The sequence below is a fragment of the Somniosus microcephalus genome, chromosome 12, assembly GCF_052327205.1.
Source record: "Somniosus microcephalus isolate GS21.2 chromosome 12, FLI_Smic_1.0, whole genome shotgun sequence".
Classification (NCBI taxonomy): domain Eukaryota; kingdom Metazoa; phylum Chordata; class Chondrichthyes; order Squaliformes; family Somniosidae; genus Somniosus; species Somniosus microcephalus.
In genome coordinates, this window is record NC_140998.1 from 111,919,677 (window position 1) to 111,934,980 (window position 15,304).

Here is a 15,304-nt window from a genome sequence, read left to right on the forward strand (position 1 = left end):
GATCAGGCATAGTGGAGATCAGATATACTGGAGATCAGGTATACTGGAAATCAGGTATAGTGGAGATCAGGTATACTGGAGATCAGGTAAAGTGGAGATCAGGTATAGTGGAGATCAGGTATAGTGGTGATCAGGTATAGTGGAGATCAGGTATAGTGGAGATCAGGTATAGTGAAGATCAGTTATAGTGGAGATCAGTTATACTGGAGATCAGGTATACTGGAGATCAGGCATAGTGGAGATCAGGTACAGTGGAGATCAGGTATACTGGAAATCAGGTATAGTGGAGATCAGGTATACTGGAGATCAGGTGTAGTGGTGATCAGGTATAGTGGAGATCAGGTATACTGGTGATCAGGTTTAGTGGTGATCAGGTGTACTGGAGATCAGGTATCGTGGAGATCAAGTATACTGGAGATCAGGTGTAGTGGTGATCAGGTATAGTGGAGATCAGGTAGAGTGTTGACCAGGTATAGTGGAGATCAGGTATAGTGGAGATCAGGTATAGTGAAGATCAGGTATAGTGGAGATCAGGTGTACTGAAGATCAGGTATAGTGGTAATCAGCTATAGTGGCGATCAGGTATAGTGGTGACCAGGTATAGTGGAGATCAGGTATAGTGGTGATCAGGTATAGTGGAGATCAGGTATAGTGGAGATCAGGTATAGTGGAGATCAGGTATAGTGGTGATCAGGTGTATTGGAGATCAGGTATAGTGGAGATCAGTTATAATGGTGATTAAGTGTATTGGAGATCAGGTACACTGATGATCAGGTATAGTGGAGATCGGGTATAGTAGTGATCAGGTATAGTGGAGGTCAGGTATAGTGGTGATCAGGTATAGTGGTGATCAGGTATAGTGGCGGTCAGGTATAGTGGAGATCAGATGTAGTGGAGATCAGGTATAGCGGTGATCAGGTATAGTGGAGATCTGGTATTGTGGAGATCCGGTATAGTGGTGATCAGGTATAGTGGAGATCAGTTATAGTGGAGATCAGGTATAATGGTGATCAGGTGTATTGGAGATCAGGTATACTGATGATCAGGTATAGTGGAGATCAGGTATAGTGGTGATCAGGTATAGTGGAGGTCAGGTTTAGTTGAGATTGGGTATAGTGGTGATCAGGTATAGTGGAGATCAGGTATAGTGGTGATCAGGTATTGTGGAGGTCAGGCATAGTGGTAATCAAGGATAGTGGTAATCAGGTATAGTGGAGATCAGGTATAGTGGAGATCAGGTATAGTGGTGATCAGGTATAGTAGTGATCAGGTATAGTGGAGGTCAGGTATAGTGGAGATCGGGTATAGTGGAGATCAGGTATAGTGGAGATCAGGTATAGTGGAGATCAGATATAATGGTGTACAGGTATAGTGGTGATCAGATATAGTGGTGATCGGGTATAGTGGAGATCGGGTATAGTGGTGATCAGGTATAGTGGTGATCAGGTGTACTGGAGATCAGGTATCGTGGAGATCAAGTATACTGGAGATCAGGTGTAGTGGTTATCAGGTATAGTGGAGATCAGGTAGAGTGTTGACCAGGTATAGTGGAGATCAGGTATACTGAAGATCAGGTATAGTGGAGTTCAGGTGTACTGAAGATCAGGTATAGTGGTGATCAGGTATAGTGGTGATCAGGTATAGTGGTGATCAGGTATAGTGGAGGTCAGGTATAGTGGTGATCAGGTATAGTGGAGATCAGGTATAGTGGAGATCAGGTATAGTGGAGATAAGATATAGTGGTGATCAGGTATACTGGTGATCAGGTATAGTGGAGATCAGGTATAGTGGTGAGCAGGTGTACTGGAGATCAGGTATAGTGGTGATCAGATATAGTAGAGATCAGGTATAGTGGAGATCAGGTATAGTGGAGATCAGGTAAAGTGGTGGTCAGGTATAGTGGTGATCAGGTATAGTGGAGATCAGGCATAGTGGTGTTCAGGTATAGTGGTGATCAGGTATAGTGGTGATCAGGAATAGTGGTGATCAGGTGCACTGGAGATCAGATAAAGTGGAGATCAGGTATAGTGGAGATCAGGTGTACTGGAGATCAGCTATAGTAGTGATCAGGTATAGTGAAGATCAGGTATAGTGGAGATCAGGTATAGTGGAGATCAGGTATAGTGAAGATCAAGTATAGTGGAGATCAGGTGTACTGGAGATTAGGTATAGTGGAGATCAGGTATACTGGAGATCATGTATAGTGGAGATCTGGTATAGTGGAGATCAGGTATAGTGGAGATCAGGTATAGTGGAGATCAGGTATAGTGGTGATCAGGTATAGTGGTGATCAGGTCTAGTGGAGATCAGGTATAGTGGTGATCAGGTATAGTGGTGATCAGGTATAGTGGAGATCAGGTATAGTGGAGATCAGGTATAGTGGTGATCAGGTAAAGTGGAGATCAGGTATAGCGGAGATCAGGTATAGTTGAGATAAGGTAGAGTGGAGATCCGGTAGAGTGGAGATCAGGTATACTGGAGATCAGGTATAGTGGTGATCAGGTAGAGTGGAGATCAGGTATAATGGTGATCAGGTATAGTGGAGATCAGGTATACTGGAGATCAGGTATAGTGGTGATCAGGTATAGTGGAGATCAGATATAGTGGAGATCAGGTATAGTGGTGATCAGGTATAGTGGAGATCAGATATAGTGGAGATCTGGTATAGTGGAGCTCCGGTATACTGGAGATCAGATATAGTGGTGATCTGCTATAGTGGTGATCAGGTATAGTGGAGATCAGGTACAGTGGAGAGCAGATATAGTGGAGATCAGGTATACTGGAGATCAGGCATAGTGGTGATCAGATATACTGGAGATCAGGTATAGTGGAAATCAGGTATAGTGGAGATCAGGTATAGTGGAGCTCCGGTATACTGGAGATCAGGCATAGTGGTGATCAGATATACTGGAGATCAGGTAAAGTGGAGATCAGGTATAGTGGAGATCAGGTATAGTGGTGATCAGGTGTAGTGGAGATCAGGTATAGTGGAGATCAGGTATACTGGAGATCAGGCATAGTGGAGATCAGTTATACTGGAGCTCAGGTATACTGGAGATCAGGCATAGTGGAGATCAGGTACAGTGGAGATCAGGTATACTGGAAATCAGGTATAGTGGAGATCAGGTATACTGGAGATCAGGTGTAGTGGTGATCAGGTATAGTGGAGATCAGGTATACTGGTGATCAGGTATAGTGGTGATCAGGTGTACTGGAGATCAGGTATCGTGGAGATCAAGTATACTGGGGATCAGGTGTAGTGGTGATCAGATATAGTGGAGATCAGGTAGAGTGTTGACCAGGTATAGTGGAGATCAGGTATAGTGGTGATCAGGTATAGTGAAGATCAGGTATAGTGGAGATCAGGTATCGTGGCGATCAGCTATAGTGGTGACCAGGTATAGTGGAGATCAGGTATAGTGGTGATCAGTTATAGTGGAGATCAGGTATAGTGGTGATCAGGTATAGTGGAGATCAAATATAGTGGAGATCAGGTATAGTGGTGATCAGGTATAGTGGAGATCAGGTATAGTGGAGATCAGGTATAGTTGAGATAAGGTAGAGTGGAGATCCGGTAGAGTGGAGATCAGGTATACTGGAGATCAGTTATAGTGGTGATCAGGTATAGTGGAGATCAGGTATAATGGTGATCAGATATAGTGGAGATCAGGTATACTGGAGATCAGGTATAATGGTGATAAGGTATAGTGGAGATCAGATATAGTGGAGATCAGGTATAGTGGTGATCAGGTATAGTGGAGATCAGATATAGTGGAGTTCTGGTATAGTGGAGCTCCGGTATACTGGAGATCAGATATAGTGAAGATCTGCTATAGTGGTGATCAGGTAGAGTGGAGATCAGGCATAGTGGAGATCAGGCATAGTGGAGATCAGATATAGTGGAGATCAGGTATACTGGAGATCAGGCATAGTGGAGATCAGATATACTGGAGATCAGGTATACTGGAAATCAGGTATAGTGGAGATCAGGTATACTGGAGATCAGGTAAAGTGGAGATCAGGTATAGTGGAGATCAGGTATAGTGGTGATCAGGTATAGTGGAGCTCAGGTACAGTGGAGATCAGGTATACTGGAGATCAGGCATAGTGGAGATCAGTTATACTGGAGATCAGGTATACTGGAGATCAGGCATAGTGGAGATCAGGTACAGTGGAGATCAGGTATACTGGAAATCAGGTATAGTGGAGATCAGGTATACTGGTGATCAGGTATAGTGGTGATCAGGTGTACTGGAGATCAGGTATCGTGGAGATCAAGTATACTGGAGATCAGGTGTAGTGGTGATCAGGTATAGTGGAGATCAGGTAGAGTGTTGACCAGGTATAGTGGAGATCAGGTATAGTGGAGATCAGGTATAGTGAAGATCAGGTATAGTGGAGATCAGGTGTACTGAAGATCAGGTATAGTGGTAATCAGGTATAGTGGCGATCAAGTATAGTGGTGACCAGGTATAGTGGAGATCAGGTATAGTGGTGATCAGGTATAGTGGAGATAAGGTATAGTGGAGATCAGGTATAGTGGAGATCAGGTATAGTGAAGATCAGGTATAGTGGTGATCAGGTGTATTGGAGATCAGGTATAGTGGAGATCAGGTATAATGGTGATTAGGTGTATTGGAGATCAGGTATACTGATGATCAGGTATAGTGGAGATCGGGTACAGTAGTGATCAGGCATAGTGGAGGTCAGGTATAGTGGTGATCAGGCATAGTGGCGGTCAGGTATAGTGGAGATCAGATGTAGTGGAGATCAGGTATAGTGGTGATCAGGTATAGTGGAGATCTGGTATAGTGGAGATCCGGTATAGTGGTGATCAGGTATAGTGGAGATCAGTTATAGTGGAGATCAGGTATAATGGTGATCAGGTGTATTGGAGATCAGCTATACTGATGATCAGGTATAGTGGAGATCAGGTATAGTGGTGATCAGGTATAGTGGTGATCAGGTATAGTGGCGGTCAGGTATAGTGGAGATCAGATGTAGTGGAGATCAGGTATAGTGGTGATCAGGTATAGTGGAGATCTGGTATAGTGGAGATCCGGTATAGTGGTGATCAGGTATAGTGGAGATCAGTTATAGTGGAGATCAGGTATAATGGTGATCAGGTGTATTGGAGATCAGCTATACTGATGATCAGGTAAAGTGGAGATCAGGAATAGTGGTGATCAGGTATAGTGGTGATCAGGTATAGTGGTGATCAGGTATAGTGGAGGTCAGGTTTAGTAGAGATTGGGTATAGTGGCGATCAGGTATAGTGGAGATCAGGTATAGTGGTGATCAGGTATAGTGGAGGTCAGGCATAGTGGTAATCAAGGATAGTGGCAATCAGGTATAGTGGAGATCAGGTATAGTGGAGATCAGGTATAGTGGTGATCAGGTATAGTAGTGATCAGGTATAGTGGAGGTCAGGTATAGTGGTGATCTGGTATAGTGGAGATCAGGTATAGTGGAGATCAGGTATAGTGTAGATCAGGTATAGTGGAGATCAGGTATAATGGTGAACAGGTATAGTGGTGCTCAGATATAGTGGTGATCGGGTATAGTGGAGATCGGGTATAGTGGTGATCAGGTATAGTGGTGATCAGGTGTACTGGAGATCAGGTATCGTGGAGATCAAGTATACTGGAGATCAGGTGTAGTGGTGATCAGGCATAGTGGAGATCAGGTATAGTGGAGATCAGGTCTAGTGAAGATCAGGTATAGTGGAGATCAGTTGTACTGAAGATCAGGTATAGTGGTGATCAGGTATAGTGGAGGTCAGGTATAGTGGTGATCAGGTATAGTGGAGATCAGGTATAGTGGAGATCAGGTATAGTGGAGATCAGGTATAGTGGAGATCAGGTATAATGGTGAACAGGTATAGTGGTGATCAGGTAGAGTGGTGATCGGGTATAGTGGAGATCGGGTATAGTGGTGATCAGGTATAGTGGAGGTCAGGTATAATGGTGATCAGGTATAGTGGTGATCAGCTATAGTGGAGATCAGGTGTAGTGGAGATCAGGTATAGTGGAGCTCAGGTAAAGTGAAGATCAGGTATAGTGGAGATCAGGTATAGTGGAGATCAGGTATAGTGGAGATCAGATATAGTGGTGATCAGGTATACTGGTGATCAGGTACAGTGGAGATCAGGTATAGTGGTGAGCAGGTGTACTGGAGATCAGGTATAGTGGTGATCAGGTACAGTAGAGATCAGGTATAGTGGAGATCAGGTATAGTGGAGATCAGGTATAGTGGTGGTCAGGTATAGTGGTGATCAGGTATAGTGGAGATCAGGCACAGTGGTGATCAGGTATACTGGTGATCAGGTATAGTGGTGATCAGGTATAGTGGTGATCAGGTATAGTGGAGGTCAGGTATAGTGGTGATCAGGTATAGTGGAGATCAGGTATAGTGGAGATCAGGTATAGTGGAGATCAGGTATAATGGTGAACAGGTATAGTGGTGATCAGGTATAGTGGTGATCGGGTATAGTGGAGATCGGGTATAGTGGTGATCAGGTATAGTGGAGATCAGGTATACTGGTGATCAGGTATAGTGGTGATCAGGTATAGTGGTGATCAGGTATAGTGGTGATCAGCCATAGTGGAGATCAGCTGTAGTGGAGATCAGGTATAGTGGAGCACAGGTAAAGTGAAGATCAGGTATAGTGGAGATCAGGTATAGTGGAGATCAGGTATAGTGGAGATCAGATATAGTGGTGATCAGGTATACTGGTGATCAGGTATAGTGGAGATCAGGTATAGTGGAGATCAGGTATAGTGGTGAGCAGGTGTACTGGAGATCAGGTATAGTGGTGGTCAGGTATAGTAGAGATCAGGTATAGTGGAGATCAGGTATAGTGGAGATCAGGTAAAGTGGTGGTCAGGTATAGTGGTAATCAGGTATAGTGGAGATCAGGCATAGTGGTGATCAGGTATAGTGGTGATCAGGTATAGTGGAGATCAGGTATAGTGGTGATCAGGTGTAGTGGAGATCAGGTATAGTGGAGATCATGTATACTGGAGATCAGGCATAGTGGAGATCAGTTATACTGGAGCTCAGGTATACTGGAGATCAGGCATAGTGGAGATCAGGTACAGTGGAGATCAGGTATACTGGAAATCAGGTATAGTGGAGATCAGGTATACTGGAGATCAGGTGTAGTGGTGATCAGGTATCGTGGAGATCAAGTATACTGGGGATCAGGTGTAGTGGTGATCAGATATAGTGGAGATCAGGTAGAGTGGAGATCAGGTATAGTGGAGATCAGGTATAGTGGAGATCAGGTATAGTGGAGATCAGGTATAGTGGAGATCAGGTATAGTGAAGATCAGGTATAGTGGAGATCAGGTGTACTGAAGATCAGGTATAGTGGTGATCAGGTATAGTGGCGATCAAGTGTAGTGGTGACCAGGTATAGTGGAGATCAGTTATAGTGGTGATCAGGTATAGTGGAGATCAGGTATAGTGGAGATCAGGTATAGTGGAGATCAGGTATAGTGAAGATCAGGTATAGTGGTGATCAGGTGTATTGGAGATCAGGTATAGTGGAGATCAGGTATAATGGTGATTAGGTGTATTGGAGATCAGGTATACTGATGATCAGGTATAGTGGAGTTCGGGTACAGTAGTGATCAGGTATAGTGGAGGTCAGGTATTGTGGTGATCAGGTATAGTGGCGGTCAGGTATCGTGGAGATCAGATGTAGTCGAGATCAGGTATAGTGGTGATCAGGTATAGTGGAGATCTGGTATAGTGAAGATCCGGTATAGTTGTGATCAGGTATAGTGGAGATCAGTTATAGAGGAGATCAGATATAATGGTGATCAGGTGTATTGGAGATCAGCTATACTGATGATCAGGTATAGTGGAGATCAGGTATAGTGGTGATCAGGTATAGTGGTGATCAGGTATAGTGGCGGTCAGGTATAGTGGAGATCAGATGTAGTGGAGATCAGGTATAGTGGTGATCAGGTATAGTGGAGATCAGTTATAGTGGAGATCAGGTATAATGGTGATCAGGTGTATTGGAGATCAGCTGTACTGATGATCAGGTATAGTGGAGATCAGGAATAGTGGTGATCAGGTATAGTGGAGGTCAGGTTTAGTTGAGATTGGGTATGGTGGCGATCAGGTATAGTGGAGATCAGGTATAGTGGTGATCAGGTATAGTGGAGGTCAGGCATAGTGGTAATCAAGGATAGTGGTAATCAGGTATAGTGGAGATCAGGTATAGTGGTGATCAGGTATAGTAGTGATCAGGTATAGTGGAGGTCAGGTATAGTGATGATCAGATATAGTGGAGATCAGGTATAGTGGAGATCAGGTATAGTGGAGATCAGGTATAGTGGAGATCAGGTATAATGGTGAACAGGTATAGTGGTGATCAGATATAGTGGTGATCGGGTATAGTGGAGATCGGGTATAGTGGTGATCAGGTATAGTGGTGATCAGGTGTACTGGAGATCAGGTATCATGGAGATCAAGTATACTGGAGATCAGGTGTAGTGGTGATCAGGCATAGTGGAGATCAGGTATAGTGGAGATCAGGTATAGTGAAGATCAGTTATAGTGGAGATCAGTTGTACTGAAGATCAGGTATAGTGGTGATCAGGTATAGTGGTGAGCAGGTATAGTGGTGATCAGGTATAGTGGAGGTCAGGTATAGTGGTGATCAGGTATAGTGGAGATCAGGTATAGTGGAGACCAGGTATAGTGGAGATCAGGTATAGTGGAGATCAGGTATAATGGTGAACAGGTATAGTGGTGATCAGGTATAGTGGTGATCGGGTATAGTGGAGATCGGGTATCGTGGTGATCAGGTATAGTGGAGATCAGGTATAATGGTGATCAGGTATAGTGGTGATCAGGTATAGTGGTGATCAGGTATAGTGGTGATCAGCTATAGTGCAGATCAGGTGTAGTGGAGATCAGGTATCGTGGAGCTCAGGTAAAGTGAAGATCAGGTATAGTGGAGATCAGATATAGTGGAGATCAGGTATAGTGGAGATCAGTTATAGTGGTGATCAGGTATACTGGTGATCAGGTACAGTGGAGATCAGGTATAGTGGTGAGCAGGTGTACTGGAGATCAGGTATAGTGGTGATCAGGTATAGTAGAGATCAGGTATAGTGGAGATCAGGTATAGTGGAGATCAGGTATAGTGGAGATCAGGTATAGTGGTGGTCAGGTATAGTGGTGATCAGGTATAGTGGAGATCAGGCATTGTGGTGATCAGGTATCCTGGTGATCAGGTATAGTGGTGATCAGGTATAGTGGTGATCAGGTGTACTGGAGATCAGGTATCGTGGTGATCAGGTATAGTGGAGATCAGATATACTGGTGATCAGGTATAGTGGAGATCAGGTATAGTGGAGATCAGGTGTATTGGAGATCAGGTATAGTGGTGATCAGGTATAGTGGGTTCAGGTATAGTGGAGATCAGTTATAGTGGCGATCAGGTATAGTGGAGATCAGGTATAATGTTGAACATGTATAGTGGTGATCAGGTATAGTGGTGATCGGGTATAGTGGAGATCGGGTATAGTGGTGATCAGGTATAGTGGAGATCAGGTATAATGGTGATCAGGTATAGTGGTGATCAGGTATAGTGGTGATCAGGTATAGTGGTGATCAGGTATACTGGAGATCAGGTATAGTGGAGATCAGGTATAGTGGTGATCATTTATACTGGAGCGCAGATACACTGGAGCCCTTAAGGAAGCCTCATCAAGTTTAACATCATATCTCAATTTATGCTCAGGAGCATTTGGTTGGAAGTCATTCTGGAGCCTTTTGATCCACTTTTCACTTTTGTTTCACATTTTTTTTAAATGGTTCTTGATTTGTTTTCCTTTAATTGTTTTCTGTTTGAAGGTGTCATTTTGGATTGTTTTTATCGATTCTCCCTTGTTATTCATTATTCTTCTCATTCGCTCTTTACATTTCTGACCTTTTACTCTTTGAGTGTGTCCACATTATTTCTTGCTGTTTTGCTTTTAGTTCTATCCTTGATCTCTCCTTATCTTTCTTGTTCTGTACTATCTCAAACATTTTTTGGTTCTGCTTTTATGTTTCTTTTGACTCAGCATTTTTGTCATTCAGTTTTGGCACCATTTTTGTTCTATTTCTGTAGTTTGTTTCTTTGGGCTCCTTTTTCTCACTTCTCCCACATTCCCTTTCTCTGTCTTTCTCCTGCTCCCGCCACAGGTTGAGAAAGTGTCAGCTGCATTCTAGCAGCCACAGAAGTGACTCAGTGAGATTGAAACTTGTCTTTGATCTATAAAAGCTAAGCTCTCCCTAGGAGGAACAGGGTGCCTGAACTTTGAGTGGTCTCCTGCTGCCATGTTTTTTTTTATTCGTTCCTGGGATGTGGGCATCGTCGGCAAGGCCAACATTTATTGCCCATCCCTAATTGCCCTTGAGAAGGTGGTGGTGAGCCGCCTTCTATAACCGCAGCAGTCTGTGTGGTGGAGGTAGTGAATGTTTAAGGTGGTGGATGGGGTGCCAATAAAGCGGGCTGATTTGTCCTGAATGGCATCCAGCTTCTTGAGTGTTGTTCGAGCTGCACTCACCCAGGCAAGTGGAGAGTATTCCATCACACTCCTGACTTGTGCCTTGTAGATGGTGGAAAGGCTTTGGGGAGTCAGGAGGTGAGACACTTGCCGCAGAATACCCAACCTCTGACCTGCTCCTGTTGCCACAGTATTTATGTGGCTGGGCCAGTTAAGTTTCTGGTCAATGGTAACCCTCAGGATGTTGATGGTGGGGGATTTGGCGGGGCGGTGGTTAAACTCTTGCTTGTTGGAGATAGTCATTGCCTGGCACTTGTGTGGCGTGAATGTTACTTGCCACTTATCACCACAAGTCTGAATGTCCCAAATCTAGTGGGAGGATAGAGGATTGGGAAAACTTTAAAAGACAGCAAAAAATAACAAAACGATTGATTAAGAAAGGGAGGATAGATTATGAAAGTAAATTAGCAAAAAATATAAAAACAGATAGTAAGAGTTTTTATAGTTATATAAAAAGAAAAAGGGTGGCTAAAGTAAATGTTGGTCCCTTAGAGGATGAGGCTGGGAAATTAATGGTGGGAAATATGGAGATGGCAAAAACACTGAATGAATATTTTACATCAGTCTTTATAGTAGAAGACACTCAGAATATCCCAACACTGGACAAACAGGGGGCTAAAGGGGGTGAGGAGCTAAACACGATCAAAATCACTAAGGAAGTGGTACTCGGTAAAATAATGGGACTCAAGGCGGATAAATCACCTGGACCTGATGGCTTACATCCTAGGGTCTTGAGGGAAGTGGCGGTAGGGATTGTGGATGCATTGGTAATAATTTTCCAAAACTCCCTGGACTCAGCAAAGGTCCCGGCAGACTGGAAAACTGCTAATGTAACACCCTTATTTAAAAAGGGCAGTAGACAGAAGGCTGGAAACTATAGACCGGTTAGCCTAACATCTGTGGTAGGTAAAATTTTGGAGTCCATTATTAAGGAGACAGTAACAGGACATTTGGATAATCATAATTTAATAGGACAAAGTCAGCATGGTTTTATGAAGGGGAAGTCATGTTTGACAAATTTGCTGGAGTTCTTTGAGGAAGTAACGTATAGGGTGGATAAAGGGGAACCAGTGGACGTAATGTATTTAGACTTCCAAAAGGCATTTGACAAGGTGCCACAAAAAAGATTATTGCTCAAGATAAAAAATCACGGGATTGGGATAATATTCTGGCATGGATAGAGGATTGGCTATCTAACAGAAGGCAGAGAGTTGGGATAAATGGTTCATTCTCAGACTGGCAATCAGTAACTAGTGGTGTTCCGCAGGGGTCAGTGCTGGGTCCCCAACTCTTTACAATCTATATTAACGATTTGGAGGAGGGGACCGAGTGTAACATATCAAAGTTTGCAGATGATACTAAGATGGGAGGGAAAGTAGTGAGTGAGGAGGACATAAAAAACCTGCAAGGGGACATCGACAGGCTAAGTAAGTGGGCAGAGATTTGGCAGATGGAATACAATACTGGAAAGTGTGAGGTTATGCACTTTGGCAGGAAAAATCGTAGAGCAAATTATTATCTTAATGGCAAGAAACTGGAAAGTACTGAAGTACAAAGGGATCTGGGGGTCCTGGTGCACGAAACTCAAAAGGTTAGTATGCAGGTGCAGCAAGTGATTAAGAAGGCCAATGGAATGTTGGCTTTCATTGCTAGGGGGATAGATTATAAAAATAGGGAGGTATTGCTTCAGTTGTACAAGGTATTGGTGAGACCGCACCTGGAATACTGCGTACAGTTTTGGTGTCCATACTTAAGAAAAGACATACTTGCTCTCGAGTCAGTACAAAGAAGGTTCACTCGGTTAATCCCGGGGATGAGGGGATGGACATATGAGGAGAGGTTGAGTAGATTGGGACTCTACTCATTGGAGTTCAGAAGAATGAGAGGCGATCTTATTGAAACATATAAGATTGTGAAGGGGTTGGATCGGGTGGATGCGGGGAAGATGTTCCCGATGATGGGTGAAACTAGAACTAGGGGGCATAGTCTTAGAATAAGGGGCTGCTCTTTCAAAACTGAGATGAGGAGGAACTACTTCACTCAGAGGGTGGTAGGTCCATGGAGTATGCTGCCTCAAAAAGCTGTAGAAGCTACATCATTACATAAATTTAAAACAGAAATAGACAGTTTCCTAGAAGTAAAGGGAATTAAGGGTTACGGGGAGCGGGCAGGAATTTGGACATCAGTCTAGGTTCGGATCGGTCATGGCCCTGTGAGTAGCGGAGCGGGCCCAGGGGCCGTGTAGCCTGATCCTGCTCCTATTTCGTGTGTCTAATTCTGTTAGATTCAGGAGATGGTTCTGTGATAGTGGATTGGCGGTTAGGATCAGATCAGCCATGATCTTATTGAATGGTGGAGCAGGCTCGAGGGGCCGATTGGCCTACTCCTGCTCCTATTTCTTATGTTCTATGTTCTTATGTCGTCCAGGTCTTGTTGCATGTGGGCATGGACTGCTTCATTATCTGAGTTCAGAATGAAACTCAACACTGTGCAATCATCAGCAAACATTCCCACTTCTGACCTAATGATGGAGGGAAGGTCATTGATGAAGCAGCTAAAGGTGGTTGGGCCTAGGACACTGCCCTGAGGAACTCCTGTAGCGATGTCCTGGGGCTGAGATGATTGACTTCCAACAACCACAACCAGCTTCCTTTGTGCTAGGTATGACTCCAGCCAGTGGAGAGTTTTCCCCCTGATTCCCATTGATGTCAATTTTACTAAGGCTCCTTCATGCCACACTCAGTCAAATGCTGTCTTGAAGTCAAGGGCAGTCACTCTCACCTCACCTCTGGAATTCAGCTCTTTTGTCCATGTTTAGCCAAGGCTGTAATGAGATCTGGAGCTGAGTGGTTCTGGCAGAACCCAAACTGAGCATCAGTGAGCAGGTTGTTGGTGAGTAAGTGCCGCTTGATAGCACTGTCGACAACACCTTCCATCACTTTGCTGATGATTAAGAGTAGACTAATGGGGCGGTAATTGGCCGAATTGGATTTATCCTGCTTTTTGTGGACAGGACATACCTGGGCAGTTTTCCACATTGTCGAGTAGATGCCAGTGTTGTAGCTGTACTGGAACAGCTTGGCTAGAGGCGCGGCTAGTTGTGAAGCACAAGTCTTCAGCACGATAGCCGGGATGTTGTCGGGGCCCATAGCCTTTGCTGTAACCATTGCGCTCAGCCATTTCTTTATATCACATGGCGTGAATTGAATTGGCTGAAGACTGGCTTCTGTGATGGTGGGGACCTCAGGAGGAGGCTCAAATGGTTGCAAATGCTTCAGCCTTGTCTTTTGCACTCACGTGCTGGGCTCCGCCATCAGTGAAGATGGGGTTGTTCATGGAGCCTCCTCATTTAATTGTCCACCACCATTCACGACTGGATGTGGCAGGACTGCAGAGCTTTGATCTGATCCATTGATTGTGGGATAGCTTAGCCCTGTCTATAGCATGCTGCTTCCACTGTTTAGCATGCATGTAGTCCTGTGTTGCAGCTTCCCTAGGTTGGCACCTCATTTTTAGGCACGCCTGGTACTGCTCCTGACATTCTCTTCTGCACTCCTCATTGAACCAGGATTGGTCCTCTGGCTTGATAATGGTAGAGTGCGGGATATGCTGGGCCATGAGGTTACAGATTGTGGTGAAATACAATTCTGCTGCTGCCTCATGGATGCCCAGTTTTGAGCTGCTAGCTCTGTTCTGAATCAATCCCATTTAGCACGGTGGTCGTGCCACACAACACGATGGATGGAGTCCTCAGTGTAAAGATGGGACTTTGTCTCCCCAAGGACTGTACAGTGATCACTACCAATACTGTCATGAACAGATGCATCTGTGACCGGTAGATTGGTGAGGACAAGTTTAAGTAAGTTTTTCCCTCGCGTTGGTTCTCTCAATACCTGCCGCAGGCCCAGTCTGGCAGCTATGTCCTTCAGGACTCGGCCAACTTGGTCAGTAGTGGTGCTACTGAGCCACTCTTGGTGATGGACATTGAAGTCCCCCACCCAGAGTGCATTCTGTGCCCTTGGCACCCTCAGTGCTTCTTCCAAATGGTGCTCAACATGGTGGAGTACTGATTCATCAGCTGAGGGAGGGTGGTAGGTGGTAATCAGCAGGAGGTTTCCTTGCCCATGCTTGACCTGAAGCCATGAGATTTCACGGGGTCCAGAATCAATGTTGAGGACTCCCAGGGCCACTCCTTCCCGACTGTATACCACTGTTCCTAAGAAGGAAACACAGTGCATTGAACCCAATTTCTATGTTCATCCACAATATTGTCATATCATTCACCATTCATTATTGTTTACCCAGCTGTAACTATGTACAAGAGGAAAGTTGATTTGCATGTTTTGAAAGGAGTAAAGTTACTTTTTAAGCGTATAATGATTAAGGGGTGATTTTATTGAAGCTTTTAGGATTTTGAAAGGAATTCATAGGTTAGCTAGAAATAAACTTCTTTCTGCTGATGAGGGAGTCTAGGACAAGGGGACATAACCTTACTATCAGAGCCAGGCTATTCAGGAGAGAAGTTAGGAAACACTCCTTCACGCAAAGGGTGGTATAAGTTTGGAAACCAGCTCCCACAAAAAGCAGTTCTTCTTAGGCAGTCCCTCGGAACCGAGGATGACTATGCTAGCTCAATTAATAATTTAAAATCTGAGATCGATAGACTTTTGCTAGCCAATGGTATGAAAGGATAAGGAGCCAAGGCGGGTGGATGGAGTTAAGATACAGAT